Source organism: Giraffa tippelskirchi, chromosome 13 (genome assembly GCF_054371585.1).
Source record: "Giraffa tippelskirchi isolate mGirTip1 chromosome 13, T2T-mGirTip1v1.2.pri, whole genome shotgun sequence".
Classification (NCBI taxonomy): Eukaryota; Metazoa; Chordata; class Mammalia; order Artiodactyla; family Giraffidae; genus Giraffa; species Giraffa tippelskirchi.
In genome coordinates, this window is record NC_137287.1 from 67,674,320 (window position 1) to 67,693,936 (window position 19,617).

Genomic DNA, 19,617 nt, shown 5'->3' on the forward strand with positions numbered 1-19,617 from the left:
ATTAGAGTTACTGATAAAAAAACAGTAAGAACCAGTGAAGAAGAGTAAGGAAGCTATGAACCAGTTAGTGCCAACACTGCATGTACCAACGTGAGTCAATAAGTGTCTTGGGGTTGGCAGAACGCCGTCTGGACAGAGCTGATGCAACTGAATCATCATCAGCAGTTGAGTTACAACAAAGAGATCAGATTTTCCTTGCTTTGTTTTCTATCTTCATAAAAATAAATGACGCACATTATCAGGGAAAATACAAAAATGGCTGTTTTCCACATGTAATTGGTTTCCCACATATTTTGGAAGTTCTGTTTCCCTCTGCCTTTTTTTTTTTTTTTTCCATTTGGGAAGTTGCAGTGACTCCCTGAGACCCTCAATTCTGTTTCTGTATAATCCTTGGAGTATGTATGTATGTGTGTGTGTGTGTGTGTGTGTGTGTGTGTGTTTGCATCTATTTTTTTAAAGGAAGGAAATAGAAGTGGAGTTTATGATACAAAGTTAGCTCTCTTAGAGAGTAATGAAATATTTTCAAGTGGTGTATTCTACTTAGATATTTATTTATTCAGCAAGCTTAAAAATTTTTTGATTGCCTACAGTGTGAGAAGTGCCAGGTGGTGGGGAACTTATGACCAGAAACAAAGCCAAATCTCTTTCCCACAAGAGAGTCATCCTGGAGGGGAGACAATGACATGAAGAAACTGCACAACAAAAGACCTAGGTGTCCCTCGGCATCATACACAGGGCACAGTGGAGGACAGAGGACAGAACATACATTACAGACTTATTTCTAATTAGAAAAAAAGGTTTTCTCTATCAGCGTGACATCATAAGGCTCTAAACAAGCTGTCAAAATATTTTTTAAAGGCAATTATTATATTGGTAATACTAGCATTCTAGCAAAGCTAAGAAAAATTCCCAAGGAGAAATAAGGCAGAATTTGCTATGTTCCTGTAGACAATTTTATGATGAAGCTGAAATAATGAAACCAGTGGTACTGGCACAGTACTAGCCAGAAAGCTCAGTTAAACAGAGTAACACAGCATAAAAGTGCAAGGAAGAGGAAGACCTTTCCACTGATCACAAAAGGATGATTGAATTAAAAAAAGCAATGCATTACAGCAATTGGCTAGCTATTTAAGAAAAAAAATTGATTTTCAGCCTCACTGTGCTAAGTCGCTTCTGTTGCGTCTGACTGTGTGAGACTCCATGGACTGTAGCCCAAGAGGCTCCTTTGTCCTTGGGATTCTCCAGGCCAGAATACTGGAGTGGGTTGCCAGTTAATGTTTCTCAGCCTCACACTAGATGTCAAATTGATTCCAGGTGGATTAAGAAGCTAACTTAAAAAAAAAGAAATAGCAAAAAAGAAACTTTTATCAGATATAGAAGGCCTTTCAAGCATAACACAAAAGGTTAAAGGATACACATGGATAATGAAAATAAAAACTCAATGTACATCAAGATATACCATGAACAAAATTTAGAGGATTAAAAAAACAGGAAAAAAATTGTAACTTGTATTTCATAAGAGGACTTTTATGAATTCACAAGAAAAATAAATACACCAAAGAAGTAAAAATTTGCAATATACACACTGGAATATAAATGTAAATATAAATATTTATAAAGACTAAAAAGATGTATGGCAAAATGCTAACAGTGGTTAATCATGTACTTGAGATTACAAAAATTTTAATCTTTTCTGTTTACTTATGCTTAAGCTGACTCATTTGAAAAGACCCTGATGCTGGGAAAGATTGCAGGCAGGAGGAGAAGGGGATGACAGAGGATGAGATGATTGGATGTCATCACCGACTCAAAGGAGAAGAGTTTGAGTAAACTCAGGGAGTTGGTGATGGACAGGGAGGCCTGGCATGCTGCAGTCCATGGGGTCGCAAAGAGTCAGACACGACTGAGCAACTGAACTGAACTGAAGCATTCTTCAATGAATATGTTATAAAAATATACAGTAATAGTAAAAAAAAAAAAGAGAGAGAGAATAGGAGGAAACAGGCAGTCTAATAAAAACACTAATGAAGGCATCAGTTTGGCATATTACTTCAGAAGAGGAATTTAGCAATACTTGCCAGAAGTTGTAATATTTCACACACACTTTGAATCAGTAATTCCTTTTTTTCACAATTTCTTCTACAGAAATAACCAAGACTAGGTAAGAAAAATGTAGCTCCAAGAATGTTTATGACATTGCTGTTCAAAACAGAAAGAAATGAAAACAAACAAAACATTTCACAGTGTAGTCTAAGCTGAATAATTGCAGGCTATGCCCTCAACGAAATATTAGAAAGCTACTAAAATGGTAATGCAATGGTATGGAAATATTCGGGTTGAATTACTGAACAAAAAAGTCATATTATGAGATAAAGTTCAGACAACATTTTAATGATCTCTGTAGCTGATATCTATATTTCTCTCTCTAAATACATTCATATATATTAAAATATATGAAATCTTTATCTTAAAATATTAATAATGGTTACCCTCTGAGTAGTGAGATTCCAAGTGATTAAAATTTATTTTGCTTATTTGTAACTTCCAAAGTGTTTTTCCAAAATTGTATGCACGTATACATATACATACATATGCTTTTTGAGATAAAGAAAAAAGCATTTTTAAGAAGGCAATCATTTTAACTAGTCATCATATTCAATGCGTTCATTATTGGGCTTGTACTGATTACTTTTAAAATTCAAATATGAAAAAGACTTGTGTCACATAGCACAGTAAATAAGAAGAGCCTTCCTATACAATAATCCTAATTCATATTCCATAGCCCCTTAAAATGGGGTCAATGAGATACTTCTTTACATCAATTATCTTTGATGAGCTTTGAGAAAGATCTGGCTTACATTAAGTTCTGTGATTAGGGAGTAATTTTATAGCGAGGTTCGAATATCATTGCGGAATGGCTAATTTTTGTTACAAATGTAATCATATGTGTTTAGAACTGTACGCTTACACAGCTCTTTTATCTATACTATTTTATTTGAATGCTCATAGCAGGCTTTTTTGCATATGAGGAAACTGAAGTTTTAAAATGTAAAGGAACTTGTTCCATGTTACTCTGCTCATAGTGGATGGAATTGGGTTTAAATTCAGAGCTTCTAATGGGAGCCAATCAAGAGGGAACAGATTCCATACTCTTCACTACACCATTTTGCTAGCATTTAAAAGTAACTTATTAGGTGACAGTTCAAACTTAATATTACATTGCCCCATTCCTATTCATTGTGGTGACTCTTTGAAGAGCCTATGAAGGGCAGTTCATTTATTCTGTCATGTGACAGTTCACCCAGAACGGTCCTATGCACAAAAGCCATGAAATCCCCACAGATTATAGAGAGTAGATTAGGGTAGACTAGAGCTCTTGTATCATTATATCATATCATGCCATTCTAAGAAGAATGACAGCCACCCTACTGCTATATGTTAGGTGCATCATGCATATTAACAAACACGCAACCCATGAGATAGGCTCTTATCCTCATTATACAGATGAGAAAACCGAGGCTCAGGAAAGTGCATTTGGTCACACAGCTCATGATTGGAAAAAGCAGGATCTGAATTCAGCCATCTCTGACTCCAAATGCTTACTCCTACCCAATGTTGCCACCCTTGATCCAACCTGTGTCTAGATGGTGCAAAGAAAACGTGTGTCTTCCTAGTGCTGACCGTGTGAACTTCAGAGCACATCATACTGCTGAATAAGGGACTATATGCTCATTAAATCATGGGTCACCAACCTCTGGGATCTAATGCCTGATGACTTGAGATGGAGCTGATGTAATAATAATAGAAATAGGACTTCTCTGGTGGCTCAGTGGATAAGAATCTGCCTACCAATGCAGGGGGCATGGGTTCAACCCCTGGTCCAGGAAGATTCCACATGCCATGGGGCAACTAAGCCCATGCACCACAACTACTGAGCCTGCGTGCTGCAACGAATGAAGCCCAAATGCCTACAGCCTGTGCTCCATAACAATTCAAGCCACCACAATGAGATGCCCAAACACCACAATGAAGAGCAGCCCCTGATCACTGCAATTAGAGAAAGCCCATGCAAAGCAACAAAGACCCAGTGCAGCCAAATACAAAAAATAATAAATAAATAAATAATTTAAAAAGTTTAAAGATTAAAAAAATATCAATAGAAATAAAGTGCACCATAACCATCCCCTTCCCCCACCTCCTCCCGCCCAGCCTGTGGAAAAATTGTCTTCCATGAAACTGATCCCTGGTGCCAAAAAGGTTGAGGGTGGTGTCACTGCACTAAATGGTGATCTAGCATAATGTCAAGGGGAAAGTTACATAACTAGAAAAAAAAAAAGCTTATCATAGACAAAGGGAAGCCTAGGGACTTTTTCTACTTTTCTTTGCCCTTTTGTAAGAAAAATGTTCTCTTACTAGTAACAATTTATAAATCTCTTTAATGTAGTCTCTATCACTGAGGATGAGATCCTACCAAAAAAAAAAAAAATCAAGAAAAAACTAGATTGCTTTCTCTTAAGTTTTTAATGAAGTTTCTACCACCTAAACAGTCTTCCTGTCTAGCAACTTGACTTTTTGCCGATCCAGTAGAGAAGGGCCCTTTAAAAGTTCAGATTAAGACAATTCCAAACATTTGGAAACACAGTGTATGTGTTTGATATTCTGGTTATTGTGCCTATGGCCTATAATAAAAATAACCTTTGCTAGACCACAGATAGAATTGGAGCTCAAAATAGGCCATGAGCAATAGCAATTGCATATTTTATTTCTGTTGACAGTTGTTTACATAATAGTTTAAAAGTCTGGATGTTAATAGAACTGTGTGGTAAGGATGTAAGCTAGAATTTTTCATTTCAGCCCAATGTTAAGCATATTTGCTGCTTTCATCTTCTGTGACCAATAGTTTTTAAATGTTTGTATTCTAATGCAAAGGATTACAAAATTATGTTATCCATTAATATGAGTGGGATCATTTGGATGATAAAATATGTAGACTTAGATGTGTGTCTGGATATACACAAACATGTGTACGTATACACAGGGCTTCCCTGGTGGCTCAGCAGTAAAGAATCTGCCTGCAATGCCGGAGACGCAGATCTAATTCCTGGGTTGGGAAGATCCCCTGGAGGAGGGCATGCCAACCCACTCCAATATTCTTGGCTGGAGAATCCCACGGACAGAGGAGCCAAGCGGGTTACAGTCCATAGCGTCACAAAGAGTCGGAACATGACTGAAGTGACTGAGCACACACATATGTGCTTCCAAATCACTTTTATAAATCTCAAGGGAACATAGAAACATTGCCATTTGGGTGATTTCCCAAATTGCGCACTTGTCAATTCTTAACTAATCAGACACCAAGAATCTCTTTTAATTTCTGTGTTTTTCCCTCTTCCACCTTTGACTATTTCAGAAGACCAGAAACAGTGTAAGAGCAAAACGACTCCAAGAGATATGCTTTTCCACTCCTTGAGTTGCTGTTTGAACGTTAACATGCTGTTTGAGAAAGGAATTATTAGTCACAATTTTGGAAGTGGAATTTTAGAACGCTTATAAACATAAACAGTTCCTAACTTATAAATAACAGACAATTGCAAATGTTTATTCTTTATCTACGCGATGGAGCCTCAGCTGTCAAGCAGCGGGGAGGAGGGGCCAGGAAGGAGCATTTAGTTTTTCCAGTTTCAGAAAAGGAGCCCTGTAAAGCAGGTATAGGAATTTAATACTTCAGCCCTGGTACATTCATGTGCTCAGATCTCTCTCAAATTAAAGGCTTTTCTCTTTCTGTCTCTCTCTTTTAAAATCTCATTTTACTTTCCCCGACATCCTACCTGTTGAAAAACTGGCTTGCTCTTCTTCCTCTCCATCTCTCTCTTTCCTTCCAGGATGAAAGTGAAAAGTGAAAGTGTTAATTGCTCAGTCGCGCCCCACTCTTTGTGACACTATGGATGGTAGCCTGCCAGGCTCCTCTGTCGGTGGGATTTCCCAGGCAAGAATACTGGAGTGGGTTGCTGATTCCTTCTCCAGGGGATCTTCCCGACCCAGGGTCTCCTGCATTGTGGACAGATTCTTTACTGTCCGAAACATAGTGTTTAAAAATGTAAATACCTTTGAATGTTACAAGATTCTAAGTCATTCATATCTTGATGTAAATGGGCTCGAGAAGGTTGCTTGTCTTAAAAGTATCTAAAAAATACAGGGTACCAAGTTTGCTGGGGTTCTGGAAAAGACTTCAGAGGGCTGGGGCTTGCTGAGTCTGCAAAGTGCCTCCATGCTTTTCATGGCAGGGTGGGAAGAATTGGAGAAAAGATGCAGCCAGGGGCTCCAAGGTCGGGACAGAGAGGCAGAGAGTTGAGTGGTGCCGGGAATAAACTGCCTACTTTCAGAATTTGTCTCAAGGCTTTAATTTTTAGTTTAGATGGGAAAGAATGACCCATTCACACATCCACTTCCCGCTCTCCCGCCCCCACCCCACTCCCACTGGCACCAACTAACTTCTGGTTGTCCCCTTAGTTCAGGCAGGGAGGGGCAGAGAATAATCTTCATCTGAATTGGCCCAGCAGTTTCCTATTTCCTGTTTTTGTTGTACCACTGGAAAATTTTCCATATGTATCTGCAGCAGACTACAGACTCTCAGAACAACTAGAGAAACTGAAAGAGTCCTGTTAGTTCCCTTCATGTGTAAAAGAAGTTCTTGAGTTTTCAGAACAAACTGGGGGCAGAGCCAAAGCTAGAAACCACCCTGCTGGTAGTACTATTAAATACTAGATGCTTTGTATAAAAATATGGAAAGCTAAGTAATAACAGTGAATGAAGGTAAACTAATTTAACTTGCTAGTTTCACTTTCCTCAAGTGCTGTGTTTGTAAACCAGTTTTTGGAGTTTTTCTAACCTAAGAATGTGTATGATGCCTGTAGAGCTGTTTGACCAGCCCGACCTTACTCACCACCATCCTTTTTTTTTCCTTACTTGTTCTTAAAATTGGAGGATAATTGCTTTACAATGTGTTAGTTTCTGCTGTTGGTTCAGTTCAGTCACTCAGTTGTGTTCGACTCTTTGTGACCCAATGGACTGCAGCACACCAGGCCTCCCTGTCTGTAGCCAACTCCCGGAGTTTACTCAAACTCATGTACAGCAACGTGAATCAGCTATATGTATACATATATCCTCTCCCTCTTGAGCCTCCCTCCCACTCCTCCCATCCCACCCCTCTAGGTCAAAACAGAGTACCAGGCTGAGCTCCCTGTGTTATACAGCAACTTCCCATTAGTTATCTATTTTACACATGGTAGTGTATATATTTACTCTCATCCTCTCCTTCCCTGCTGTGTCCACAAGTCCTTTCTTTATGTCTGCATCTCTATTCCTGCCCTGCAAATAGGTTCATCAATACCATTTTTCTAGATTCCATATATATGCATTAATATGCAATATTTGTTTTTCTCTTTCTGACTTACTTTACTCTGTATAACAGGCTCTAGGTTTGTCCATCTCAGTTCTACTGACTCAAATTTGTTCCTTTTCATGGCTGAGTAATATTTCATTGTATATATGTATCACAACTTCTGAATTTATTCATCTGTTGATGGACATCTAGGTTGATTCCATGTCCTGGCTATTGTAGATAGTGTTGCAATGAACATCAGGGTACATGTGTCTCTTAGAATTATGGTTTTTCTCAGGGTATTGCTGGGTCACATGGTAGTTTTATTCCTAGTTTTGTTTTTTTTTTTAAGGAATCTCCATTCTGTTCTCCATAGTCACTGTATTCCCACCAACAGTGCAAGAGGGTATTTTTAAAAATTAGCTAATTATTAAGCTGTTTATTTGGCTGCATCAGGTCATAAGGATTCTCCTTACATCATGCGGGATCTTTTGTTGTGAAGCATGGACTCTCTAATCGCAGAGTGCCAGCTTAGTTGCTCTGATGCATGTAGCATCTTAGTTTCCAATCAGGAATCAAACCTGCGTCCTCTGCATTTCAAGGTGGATTCTTAATCCACTGGACCACCATGGAAGTTCCACCACCATCCTTTTTAAAAAAAATTTGTGTGTGGAGGCTGTCTTGTTGTCTCAATCTGCTGCCTTACTTTTTTCCTGTGCTTTTTTAGCTGCTTCTCACTTTTTGGGGAAGGGAGGTGTTGGTGGGTGGTGAAGTTCCTATTCCTCTCACAATTTCCTTCTCCTTTGGGAGAAAGCCAACTAGTACATTCAATGTCCGGAGACTGTCACTGTCAGGTTTTAGACTCTTGGGTCAGGCCTGCCCTGTCTTGTACTAATTTACATGAAATAATTAGGATGTCACTTCATCTAACAGGTGAAAATGAAATTAACAACTGAATTCACATTCACTCTCGGGTATATTCCCCTAGAACTTTGAGGGGTATGATACTGTTTTTATATACCAACAGCAGCCTTCTTAGATGGCCCTCTTCTAATGCAATTTCCTTAAGATAGATCAATTTATGGTTCAAATCTCAAATAACACTTGACATTGATGGGTCCAAAAGTAGGCCAGTCACCAATGGTCCATCCAAAAGCTAAACAATTACCAGTGGTCAAGCTTCAGGCAATTTGTGTTGTAGAGCACATAAAAGTATCTGCAAAGTCCTTCATTTGTATGTATAAACGTTATCATATTTAAATGCATGTTACACTCTGAATAATATAAAATAGGGCTATTAACGCAAATAAACTTAAGTGGTGGTCCTTTAGTCCTATGAAAGTTTGTAGGAACATGCAGCTTCATAGCTGTCCTCAGAATCTCCAAGGGTCCTATGATCCAAGCAAAGAAAAAGAACCATGAATTTGGGTAATAAATGGGTCATTTAAAGCATCTCATTAAATTTACTGATTTTTGTCTCCACTCCATTTGGATGCATTTCCTCATTGATTTTCTTTCACTTCTAGCTTAAAAGACTTCAGTTTTCAGGTTTTTCTTACATCCATTCTTTCATACTCTGTTGATTGATTTGGGATGACAATTGAGTAAATGATGAGTCATAGACAGAATAGGACTTTGATGTTGCAGCAAGGTGATTTCTGCTGGGAGAGAATCACAGGCTTTATTTATTTATTTATTTATTTAAATAAATTTATTTATTTTAGTTGGGGGCTAATTACTTTACAATATTGTAATAGTTTTTGCCATACGTTGACATGAATCAGCCATGGGTTTGCATGTGTTCCCCTTCCTGGACCCCCCACCCCCCTCCCTCCCCATCCCATCCCTCTGGGTCATCCCATTGCCCCGGCCCTGAGCCCTTGTCTCATGCATCGAACATGGAATGGTGTTCTGTTTCACATATGATAATATACATGTTTCAGTGCTATTCTCCCAGAACGTCCCACCTCACCTTCTCCCTCAGAGTCCATAAAATTGTTCTATGCATCTGTGTCTCTTATTCTGTCTCGCATATAGGGTTATCGTTACTATCTTTCAAATTCCATATATATGCATTAGTATACTGTATTGGTGTTTTTCTTTCTGGCTTACTTCACTCTGTATAATGGGCTCCAGTAAGGTGATTTCTGCTGGGAGAGAATCACAGGCTTTAGAACAAGCAGAGTTCTACTGTGGCACAAAGGTCACTTAAGAGCTTTGAGTCTCAGTCTCTGATTTGTGTATGGAGAAAGGGGCAGCTATTTCATGGGGTTGTCATGAGATGACATAAGATAAACGTGGGAAGAACCTACTGACCATAGTTCATGACACCCATTAAATAGGCCTTTTCTTCCCTTGTCTGGTTTTAAACAGACTATTGGACTTGGCTTGGTTTCTTGAAGATGCAAAGACCATACCTCTGCTGATATTTGTAACTGTACACTTCTGGGTTGACCTTCTATTTTTAGGCTCAGAAACTTTACCTTCTGCACTCCCCATTTTTGGTCTACCACCTCCTATTCCTGCCATCTTCTCACTTACTGCTAATCCTGTTCCCTTTCCTAATATCCACGGGAAGAGTCAAGTCATTGTGATCTCAATGTTTCCAAGGACCTCAGAGAAAAAAGGTATCAAAGGGAAGAATAAATATAATATGTTTAAAGCATGACAATAAATTACTCAGTTTCATCTCAAATTTTGCTCTGAGGAAAGGTTGACATGAAACGTTTGAAGAAACATGAAACAGATCCTAAAGAAGATGATTTTTCAGAGTGAAAGGCAATTTTTTTCCCCCAAGCTTCAAAGCAAGGATTCCTTTTGTCATCTGCTTGACAGGTTATTTTTGACAGGATTTAACTTATGAAATTGTTCCAATGCCCTTTAAAAGGGTCTGGGCACATGAGTGTGCTAGTGAAGATAAATGTTAGGTCTTAATTGAAATTTTAGAAATGTCCATGTGGCAAAAGTATAGACAACATATTGGTTCTTCTGTGAATTAAAAAAAAAATGAGTACCTTTTATGACACTGTGTTTACACTCAACAATCAATAGGATGATCTGAGAAATAAGCTAGGAAAAAACATGTCTTCTAGATAAGTTTTCTCCTTAACATGTCCCTTTCAACTCTGATTCATCACATCCTTCAAAACTTTTTTCTCTAATTTAGACATTATTCTTTATTATTTCATTAAGAATTTTAACATAGTACACCAATAAAAGAGTGAATACACCTGTAAAAATTACTAATAATAGTAACAGAGAAACCTATCTTTTTTGCTGCAGAAAAATTGCTAAATTTTCAGTATCACAATTTCAAAGGAATTTCATAAAACTGTATTAAATTAAGAAGAAATTTAATCAATTTAATTGTGATACAAAGTGAAAGTGAAAGTGAAGTTGCTCAGTCATGTCCGACTCTTAGCGACCCCATGAACTGCAGCCTACCAGGCTCCTCCGTCCAGGCTGAAGGATTTTTCCAGTGCAACATAATAAGCTATACTTTAGTTGCATAAACATTAACTAATAAAATATAACAAAAAAATTAATAAAATAAGACTTTTAAAGGATTCAGAATTTCTTAAAAATTAATTTTTGAGCAACACTTGAATTTTTTTATTTTAAAATACTTTTATTTATTTGGCTGGGGCTGGGTCTTAGCTGTGGTATGTGAGATCTAGTTCTTCGACCAGGAATGGAACCTGGGCCCCCTGCATCGGGAGTTCGGAATCTTAGCCACTGGACCACCAGGGAAGTCCCTCACCTCGTTTTTATAGAAGAGGAAATCATTCAAGTCCATAAAGCTAATAAGAGAAAAAACACAGTGGCACCTGACAACAGGATTGGAATAATTACACATGATTATAAGAATACACAGAAGAACTGTACAAAAAAGATCTTCACAACCCAGATAATCGTGATGGTGTGATCACTCACCTAGAGCCAGACATCCTGGAATGTGAAGTCAAGTGGGCCTTAGAAAGCATCACTATGAACAAAGCTAGTGGAGGTGATGGAATTCCAGTTGAGCTATTTCAAATCCTCAAAGATGATGCTGTGAAAGTGTTGCACTCGATATGCCAGTAAATCTGGAAAACTCAGCAGTGGCCACAGGACTGGAAAAGGTCAGTTTTTATTCCAATCCCAAAGAAAGGCAATGCCAAAGAATGCTCAAACTACTGCACAATTGCACTCATCTCACATGCTAGTAAAGTAATGCTCAAAATTCTCCAAGCCAGGCTTCAGCAATACGTGAACCGTGAACTTCCAGATGTTCAAGCTGGTTTTAGAAAAGGCAGAGGAACCAGAGATCAAATTGCCAACATCCGCTGGATCATCATAAAAGCAAGAGAGTTCCAGAAAAACATCTACTTCTGCTTTATTGACTATCCAAAGCCTTTGACTGTGTGGATCACAATAAACTGTGGAAAATTCTGAAAGAGATGGGAATACCAGACCATCTGACCTGTCTCTTGAGAAACCTGTATGCAGGTCAGGAAGCAACAGTTAGAACTGGACATGGAACAACAGACTGGTTCCAAATAGGAAAAGGAGTACGTCAAGGCTGTATATTGTCACCCTGCTTATTTAACTTATATGCATAGTACATCATGAGAAACGCTGGGCTGGAAGAAACACAAGCTGGAATCAAGATTGCCGGGAGAAATATCAGTAACCTCAGATATGCAGATGACACCACCCTTATGGCAGAAACTGAAGAAGAACTAAAGAGCCTCTTGATGAAAGTGAAAGAGGAGAGTGAAAAAGTTGGCTTAAAGCTCAACGTTCAAAAAACTAAGATCATGGCATCTGGTCCCATCACTTCATGGGAAGTAGATGGGGAAACAGTGGAAACAGTGGCAGACTTTATTTTTTGGGGTTCCAAAATCACTGCTGATGGTGATTGCAGCCATGAAATTAAAAGACACTTACTCCTTGGAAGGAAGGTTATGGCCAACCTAGATAGCATATTTAAAAGCAGAGACATTACTTTGCCAACAAAAGTCCGTCTAGTCAAGGCTATGGTTTTTCCAGTGGTCATGTATGGATGTGAGAGTTGGACGGTGAAGAAAGCTGAGCGCCGAAGAATTGATGCTTTTGAACTGTGGTATTGTAGAAGACTCTTGAGAGTCCCTTGGACTGCAAGGAGATCCAACCAGTCCATCCTAAAGGAGATCAGTCCTGGGTGTTCATTGGGAGGACTGATGTTGAAGCTGAAACTCCAATACTTTGGCCACCTCATGCGAAGAGTTGACTCACTGGAAAAGACCCTAATGCTGGGAAGGATTGGGGGCAGGAAGAGAAGGGGATGACAGAGGATGAGATGGTTGGATGGCATCACCGACTCGATGAACATGGGTTTGGGTAAACTCCGGGAGTTGGTGATGGACAGAGAGGCCTGGCGTGCTGCAATTCATGGGGTTGCAAAGAGTCGGACACAACTGAGTGACTGAACTGAACTGAACTGATATTTATCTTTGGGCTTCCCAAGTGGTGCTAGGGGTAAGGAACCTGCCTGCCAGTGCAGGAGATGTCAAAGGCACAGGTTTGATCTCTGCTTGGGAAGATCTCCTGGAGGACTCAGCACACACACACGGATATTCATCTTTATTATGAAAAAGTTCATATAATCACAAATGTCTCTTGACAGCCACATTAAATAATTATCAAGACCAACATGTTTGCTTCTTCTGTCCCTTTTCTCTTTTACTTTTTCGGTTTGCTGAAATAGTTTGAAGGAACACCCAGATCTGTCATTTTACCCCTACATACATCAGTATCTGTCTCCAAAACCTATGGACTTAAAAAAAAACAAAACAAAACAAAAATCAATGCCATTCTCATACCTTATAAGATAACAATAATTCTTTGGCATCATGTGAATCAGTCCATACTTAATATCCCTAGTTGCTTTAAAAATATCTTTTTTCACTTGGTTTGTTCAAATCAAATTATGATCATACATTTAAATAAAATGAGCAAGTTCTTGTGATTTCAGAAAATAAAGCAATGAAAGAGAGATGAGGTCTTCAGTCTAAATACTAGTGAAGATTTTGCAAATGATGTTCCAATGTTAATAGTTTTATAGCCTATCAATTGAAAGAAATAATTGGCAAGATCCATAAGAAGTTATTTTTGTTTTTTTCTCTTTAAAAAGAAGGAAAATTTATTATCTAATAACAGCATGTTACAGAGAAGACAATGGCAACCCACTCCAGTACTCTTGCCTGGAAAATCCCATAGATGGCAGAGGCTGGTAGGCTGCTGTCTATGGGGTCGCAGAGTTGTACATGACTGAAGTGACTTAGCAGCAGCAGCAACACCATGTTATGGGGCTTCCCATGTGGCACTGGTGGTAAAGAACCTGCCTACCAATGCGAGACATAAGAGATGCGGGTTTGATCCTGGGTCGGGAAGATCCCCTGAAGGTGAGCAAGGCAACCCACTCCAGTATTCTTGCCTGGAGAATCCCATGGACAGAGGAGCCTGGTGGGCTATGGTCCATAGGGTTGCAAAGAGTCAGACATGACTGAAGCAATTTAGCATGAAGTGTGCAAAACACTGTGTTATGAACTGAATGTTTCCTCTCAAAATTCTTATGTTGAAACTTAACCCCCAATGTGATGGTATTAGGGGGTGGAGCCTCTTTTATAAGGGTACAAATCCCATTTGTGAGGGTTCCACTTTCTTGAGCTAACCACCTCCCAAAGGCCCCACCTCCTAAGAGCATTAAGTTAGGGGCTAGGATTTTAAAGTCTGAATTTTGAAGGGACAGAAACATTCATGACTATAGCACAGCCTGAGACCACTATTTCCTGTTTCAGAAGGGCACTTAGTCCACACATGTACAAAAGATGTCATCTTAGAAGGACAGGCCTTCTTGGGAAAGCACATTTAGTAAATCTGTAAATGTTTCTTAGAATATGGATTTGGCAACTGAAAAATACTTCAAAATTAGTAATATCAAATGTTGCACTTATTGGAGCTCAGGGTAGGCTGCCCCAAAATATACCACAATAGTATATTGATTATTTTGAATTAAATAGCTTTTAAAATGACTAATGCAAGAGGGACACTCTGACCCTCCTTTCTGTCTCCCTGAAAGCAGGAAACTGATTTCCCATAAGAAAGGTGCTCTCCCAGCATCTTGTGGAGCAAGGACATCCTTATCTCCAGAGAGAGGAATTCAGGCCAAGAAGCCTGTATAAACAAATTAAATTACTTCTTTAATTTATGACCCCAAGCCCAAACTCTGTTTAAATTCTTCACTTCTTGGGCACCCAAGTTTCTTTGTTAATTTCTCACAGATTTATTGTTCCTTTGTCTAAAAAGTATAAAAGCTGCCTGCTTTGACCACTTTAATATACATTAGTATATAATATATATAATAAGTATATATATTCTATATACATACATTTATTTATTTATTTGTTTTTGACTGTACGGGTCTTCGTTGCTGTACAGACTTTTGCTAGCTGTGATGAGCTGGGGCTACTCTCTAGATGTGGTGTGGGCTTCTCTTATCGTGGAGCACAGGCCTTAGAGCATGTGGGCTCAGTTGCCTCAAGGCATGCGGAATCTTTCTGGACCAGGGATTGAACCCATGTATCCTGCATTGGCAGGCAGATTCGTAACCACTGGACCACTGAGAAGTCTTATTGCCCTGAGACTTCTGTTTGCACAAATGAAAATTTGTTTTTTCTCCTGTTAATCTGTCTCGTATGAATTTTATTATTAGTCCAGCCACAAAAACTCAAGAAGGGTAGAGAAGGAAATTTCCCCCTCCAACATACTTACATAGTTTATATATATATATATTAGGAGCAAAAGAGGCAATATAATAAAGTGGTTGAGCCAAGAGGGTGTGGAGTCAGACAGATCTGATCATTTATTAATTCTCAGCCTTTTGACACCTTAGTATTTCCTCTGTAAAATTGGAGACTATAGTTCTACTAATAAGGTTCCTCTCGGTAGGCATGTAATGTAGCTAATGCGTTATCTGGCGCATAAAATGTACAGATCCTCCTTGACTTATAATGGAATCACATCCCAATAAACTGATCATGACCAAAAGTTGAAAATGCACTTAAATCTACTCTCCAGGACACCAAGGCTTAACCCAGCTTACCTTAAACATGCTCAGAGCACTTACATTACTCAACAGTTGTGTAAAGTCATCTAACACAAAGTCTATTCTATAATAAGTTGTTGACTATCTTATGTGATTAATACTGTACTGAAAGTGACAAACAGAAAGAAAGTGAAAAACCTTTCTGTCTGGGTCCAGAATGGTTATAAGTGTATTGGTTGTTCATCCTCATGATCTGGTGGCTGACCAGAAGCCCTGGCCATTGTCCAGCATCAAGACAGAGGATTGGACCTCATATCATTAGTCCAGGAAAAAAGTCATAATTCAAAATTTACAGCATGGTTTCTGCTGAATTTGGGTTGTTTTCACCCCATTGTAAAGTCAAAAATGTCTCAAAGTACAACCATCATCAAGTTGGGAACTGTCCGTGCTTAAATTCTAGCTCATTGTTAACTTCTAAATTTTCAGACAGTTTGCTCAAAAGAATACAAACTCAGCCTCTCATCTGGACTGGGATTTCATGGGAACTTGGAGGGTTGATGAAGAAACTCCATTTTCATCTCTTCAAGGCAGATGGCTGTCTTCTATGCCTGCTGATGTGTTGAGCAGCTAGAATGAATGCTGTCTCTAGGGTGAAGTGTTTGAAAGAAGTAAGATTAAGTGTGGACAGTTTTTTTTTTTTTCCTTGTTTGTTAAACACTTTGGTGACTAAGAGTCTTTCTCAATACGTCTCCCAAGTTGACGTACTAATTCATATTCTTCCAACTTTTACATAATACTCTAATTTTTTTAATGACCAGTCCGTAAAAACAAGTTCAAGTTTCCAGGTTGAAAAATCAAGGCCCAGGATAATTAACTAACTTGCTTAACATAGTAATAGCTAACTTTTCCTGGAACTTCATCTTCTCAAAGTGCGTGTGTGTGCCCTCAGTCGTGTCCAACTCCCTGCAACTTCATGGACTGTAGCCCACCAGTCTCCTCTGTACATGGGATTTTCTAGGCAAGAATACTGGAGTGACATTTCCTTCTCCAAGGGATCTTCCTGACCCAGGGATTGAATCTAAGTCTCTTGTGTCTCCTGTACTGGCAGGTAGATTCTTTATGACTCGTGCCACCTGGGAAGCCAACATCTGAATGCTTTCTATTTATCTTAACTCTGTTACTATCTGAACAATCCCAGGAGGTTGGTGTGATTTCATGTCCATGTGAGAGATGAGGAAGGAGACTGAGGCTCAGAAAAGTTAAAAAACTTGTCCAGGGTCATTTAACTGGTAGGTAGAGATTCGGAACCTGTACTGGGCAGTCTAGCACCAGAATCACTCTGTATTATCAGCCGAAGACTCTCTAAATCGGACGCTCTTGGATTTAAAGAGCAGCCCGTCACCACGGGCTGAGGTTAGGGTCTGATGGGGGGAGGTGGGCACGCCTCCTCTAACTCCTGTGAGCAGCTTCGTCTCTTCTCCCACCCCAAAGCCAGGAAGGCAAGCAGACACAGCCTCCACCCTCTCCTCCCAGGCCAAGATCCCACTGTTCTTCTTTGTTTCTTCTCTGTTGTTTCACAAAGATCTATTTGTTTAATCTTTCCATATCTTCTTTGTTTCTGTCTAAATTGAGAGACAGGGATGAGGGCAGAGGAGGAATTGAAACCAAGCCCTTCCCGGGGTGAGAGATGAACATGCCAGGATATCTATCTGACTTGTCAACTAGATATTTCCTCAATATGCCCCTTAACATCGCACTTTTTTTCTTCTTATGCCCTTTAAGCTCATTGATTGTATGGTTATCAATTTGCTTGTATATCTAGGGGAGAAGATCTGTCCATTCTGAATTCATTTTTAAAATGAGTATAAAAGCTGTGACTGTGGCCTCGCTGTACCCACCAAACCCAGGTTGACTAAAGACAGGGTGAAAAAAATTCTTACACATTGTTATCTTGTAGTCATTAGGGGCTTAGGAAGGCACTTTCAGACAACAAAGAGCTGGGGAGATATTACAGTAGTTGTTCCTTTGAGCAGAAAAACCATTCCCAAGGCTAGAATTCAAACGCTCCAGTTCTTTGAAAACATTATTTTTATCCTTTTACTTGCTTTAAACAATAACAGCATTCATTTTGGATTAGATTTTTTTGACGGTGCCATGTGTTTGCTTCCTGATTTCTAACAGGTATACTAGCTATGCATTCCCCACCCCCACCCAGTTTTACTGTGTCTCAATAACTCTACAGTATGATGCATATGCTCTCATAGTTGTAGGACGAGGAACAAGATCCCAAGGCCCAGGGAACGCCATGTACAAAAGAGCAAGTGCCCCAGGGAACTCTGCTCCATGTGGTGTGGCAGCCTGGACGGGAGGGGAGTTTGGGGGAGAAAGGACACCTGTATATGTATGGTTGAGTTCTTTCGCCCTTCACCTGAAATTATCACAACATTGTTTGTTAACTGGCTATACTCCAACACACACACACACAAAAAGAGCAAGTGTCCGGAGGAAAAGAATGAGTTCAGAGCTTGTGGGGCAGGAGCCTAGGGTACAAGGTGCTTGGTGTGTGTGGCCTAGGGGTGACAGAGCAAGGAGGGGCCAAGAGACTGGAAAGAGGCTGAAGGGCACAGCCAGCTGCATTAACATCCTTCTCAGTGCCATGGGAACTGAGGAAGGGCTCTGTATCCTATTCAAGGCATAGTTATAATTGCAGTTTTGTTTTGGAGCATCTCCTCACTTGGCATTCCAGGGAGGAGGGGCTGGAGGTGGAGCATACGGAGATGGCCAGAGAGGACCCAGAGCAGTTATCCAGGTAAGGGGTGATTAGGCCCTAAGGTGAACTGATGGTGATCATGGAGCCTCGAGGGCAGATTTCACAAGGGCTTAGGAAGTACACTCAACAGGATGAAGTGATAAACTGGACGTGACAGGTGGGGAGAGAAAGAGGTCTAGGGTTATTTGTATGGTTCAGTTTTGGTATTTAGGATTCACTCTGTTATTGCCAGTTTTGACCTGATTAGCAAATCAAAATAATACCGCGGACAAATAAGCCTAAAATAAGATGTCCAAGGCAATGGCTACAGATAATGATCAAGGAGAGAGAGGGGTTGGGTTCTGAGGATCAAGAATCAAGGAAAACAGGGACTTCCCTTGTGACACAGTGGATAAGAATCTGCTTGCCAGCGCAGAGCATACAGGTTTGATCCTTGGTCGAGAAAGATCCCACAGGCCATAGAGCAACTAAGCCAGTGTGCCTCAAGTACTGAGCCTGTGCTCTAGAGCCTGGGAGCCGCAACAAGAGAAGCCACTGCAACGAGAAGCCCAGGCACAACAGCAAAGAGTAGCACCCACTCACAGCAACTAGAGAAAGCCCGTGCAAAACAATAAAAAAGCAACAAAGACACAGCACAGCTAAACATTTTTTTTTTTAAAAAAAGAAGAATCAAGGAGAACAACTAGGGCACCAGGAACAGGAACTCCGCCTTCCAAGACCAGGACTCCTACCAGTTCTGCCGAACACTAACTCGCCCTGGACTGTTTTCAAGCTGTTGTGCACTCATCACTATAACTTCTTCACATACTAAGGCTGCTGCCCAAACGTGCTCTCAGGCAAGAACTTCTGAAAAATGAGACAGCAGACCCATGGAGAAGGAAGCTAGCGTCACTCAGGCCGGCATTTCTCTCTCTTTCTTTCTCTCTCTCACGCACACACAGACACACACATGGGTGTATCATTTGAAGTTAACTGGAAGAATACGAAGTGTGTTTAACACTTTGGACCAGATGCTAATAGGCCTTTTGATGCCCCCAAATGTTTCTTTTTCTCTCTATGACGTGTATATGTCAGTTCTAACACGTTCTTCATCTATTCCACACAGAATGGGAAGTTTGAGACTCTTTTTAAAGGGAAAAAACTCAGGATAATTTTTGTTCTGGGGTCAGTCCTGTTTGCTTCCTGGTCCAGTTTAATGGTTGACAGTAAATGTCCAAGTCAGATTTCTCCAGAGACCACTCCATTCTTACTTCAAAGCATAAGACACTTCAGTTACATACATCAAATAAAGACACGATATATTCCCTCTATACAACCCTTTACAAGAACTAACTAGAATTGCTACCAACAGATTAAGAGAGTAGACATAAAGTTAAATAAACTGATGCCAGTTGCATG

General features: G+C 39.8%; 1 long non-coding RNA gene across 1 annotated transcript in view; it reads right to left on the reverse strand.

Moving 5' to 3' along the window:
- Positions 1 to 8,612: 8,612 nt before the first annotated feature.
- Positions 8,613 to 19,617, reverse strand: part of LOC145532194 (uncharacterized) — a 103,351-nt gene continuing 92,346 nt past the window's right edge. The window contains exons 6-7 of the long non-coding RNA XR_014073078.1: positions 9,354 to 9,528; positions 8,613 to 9,039 (exon numbers count right to left, since the gene is read on the reverse strand). This is a non-coding gene — a long non-coding RNA (uncharacterized LOC145532194). The remainder of the gene's footprint in view (positions 9,040 to 9,353; positions 9,529 to 19,617) is intronic.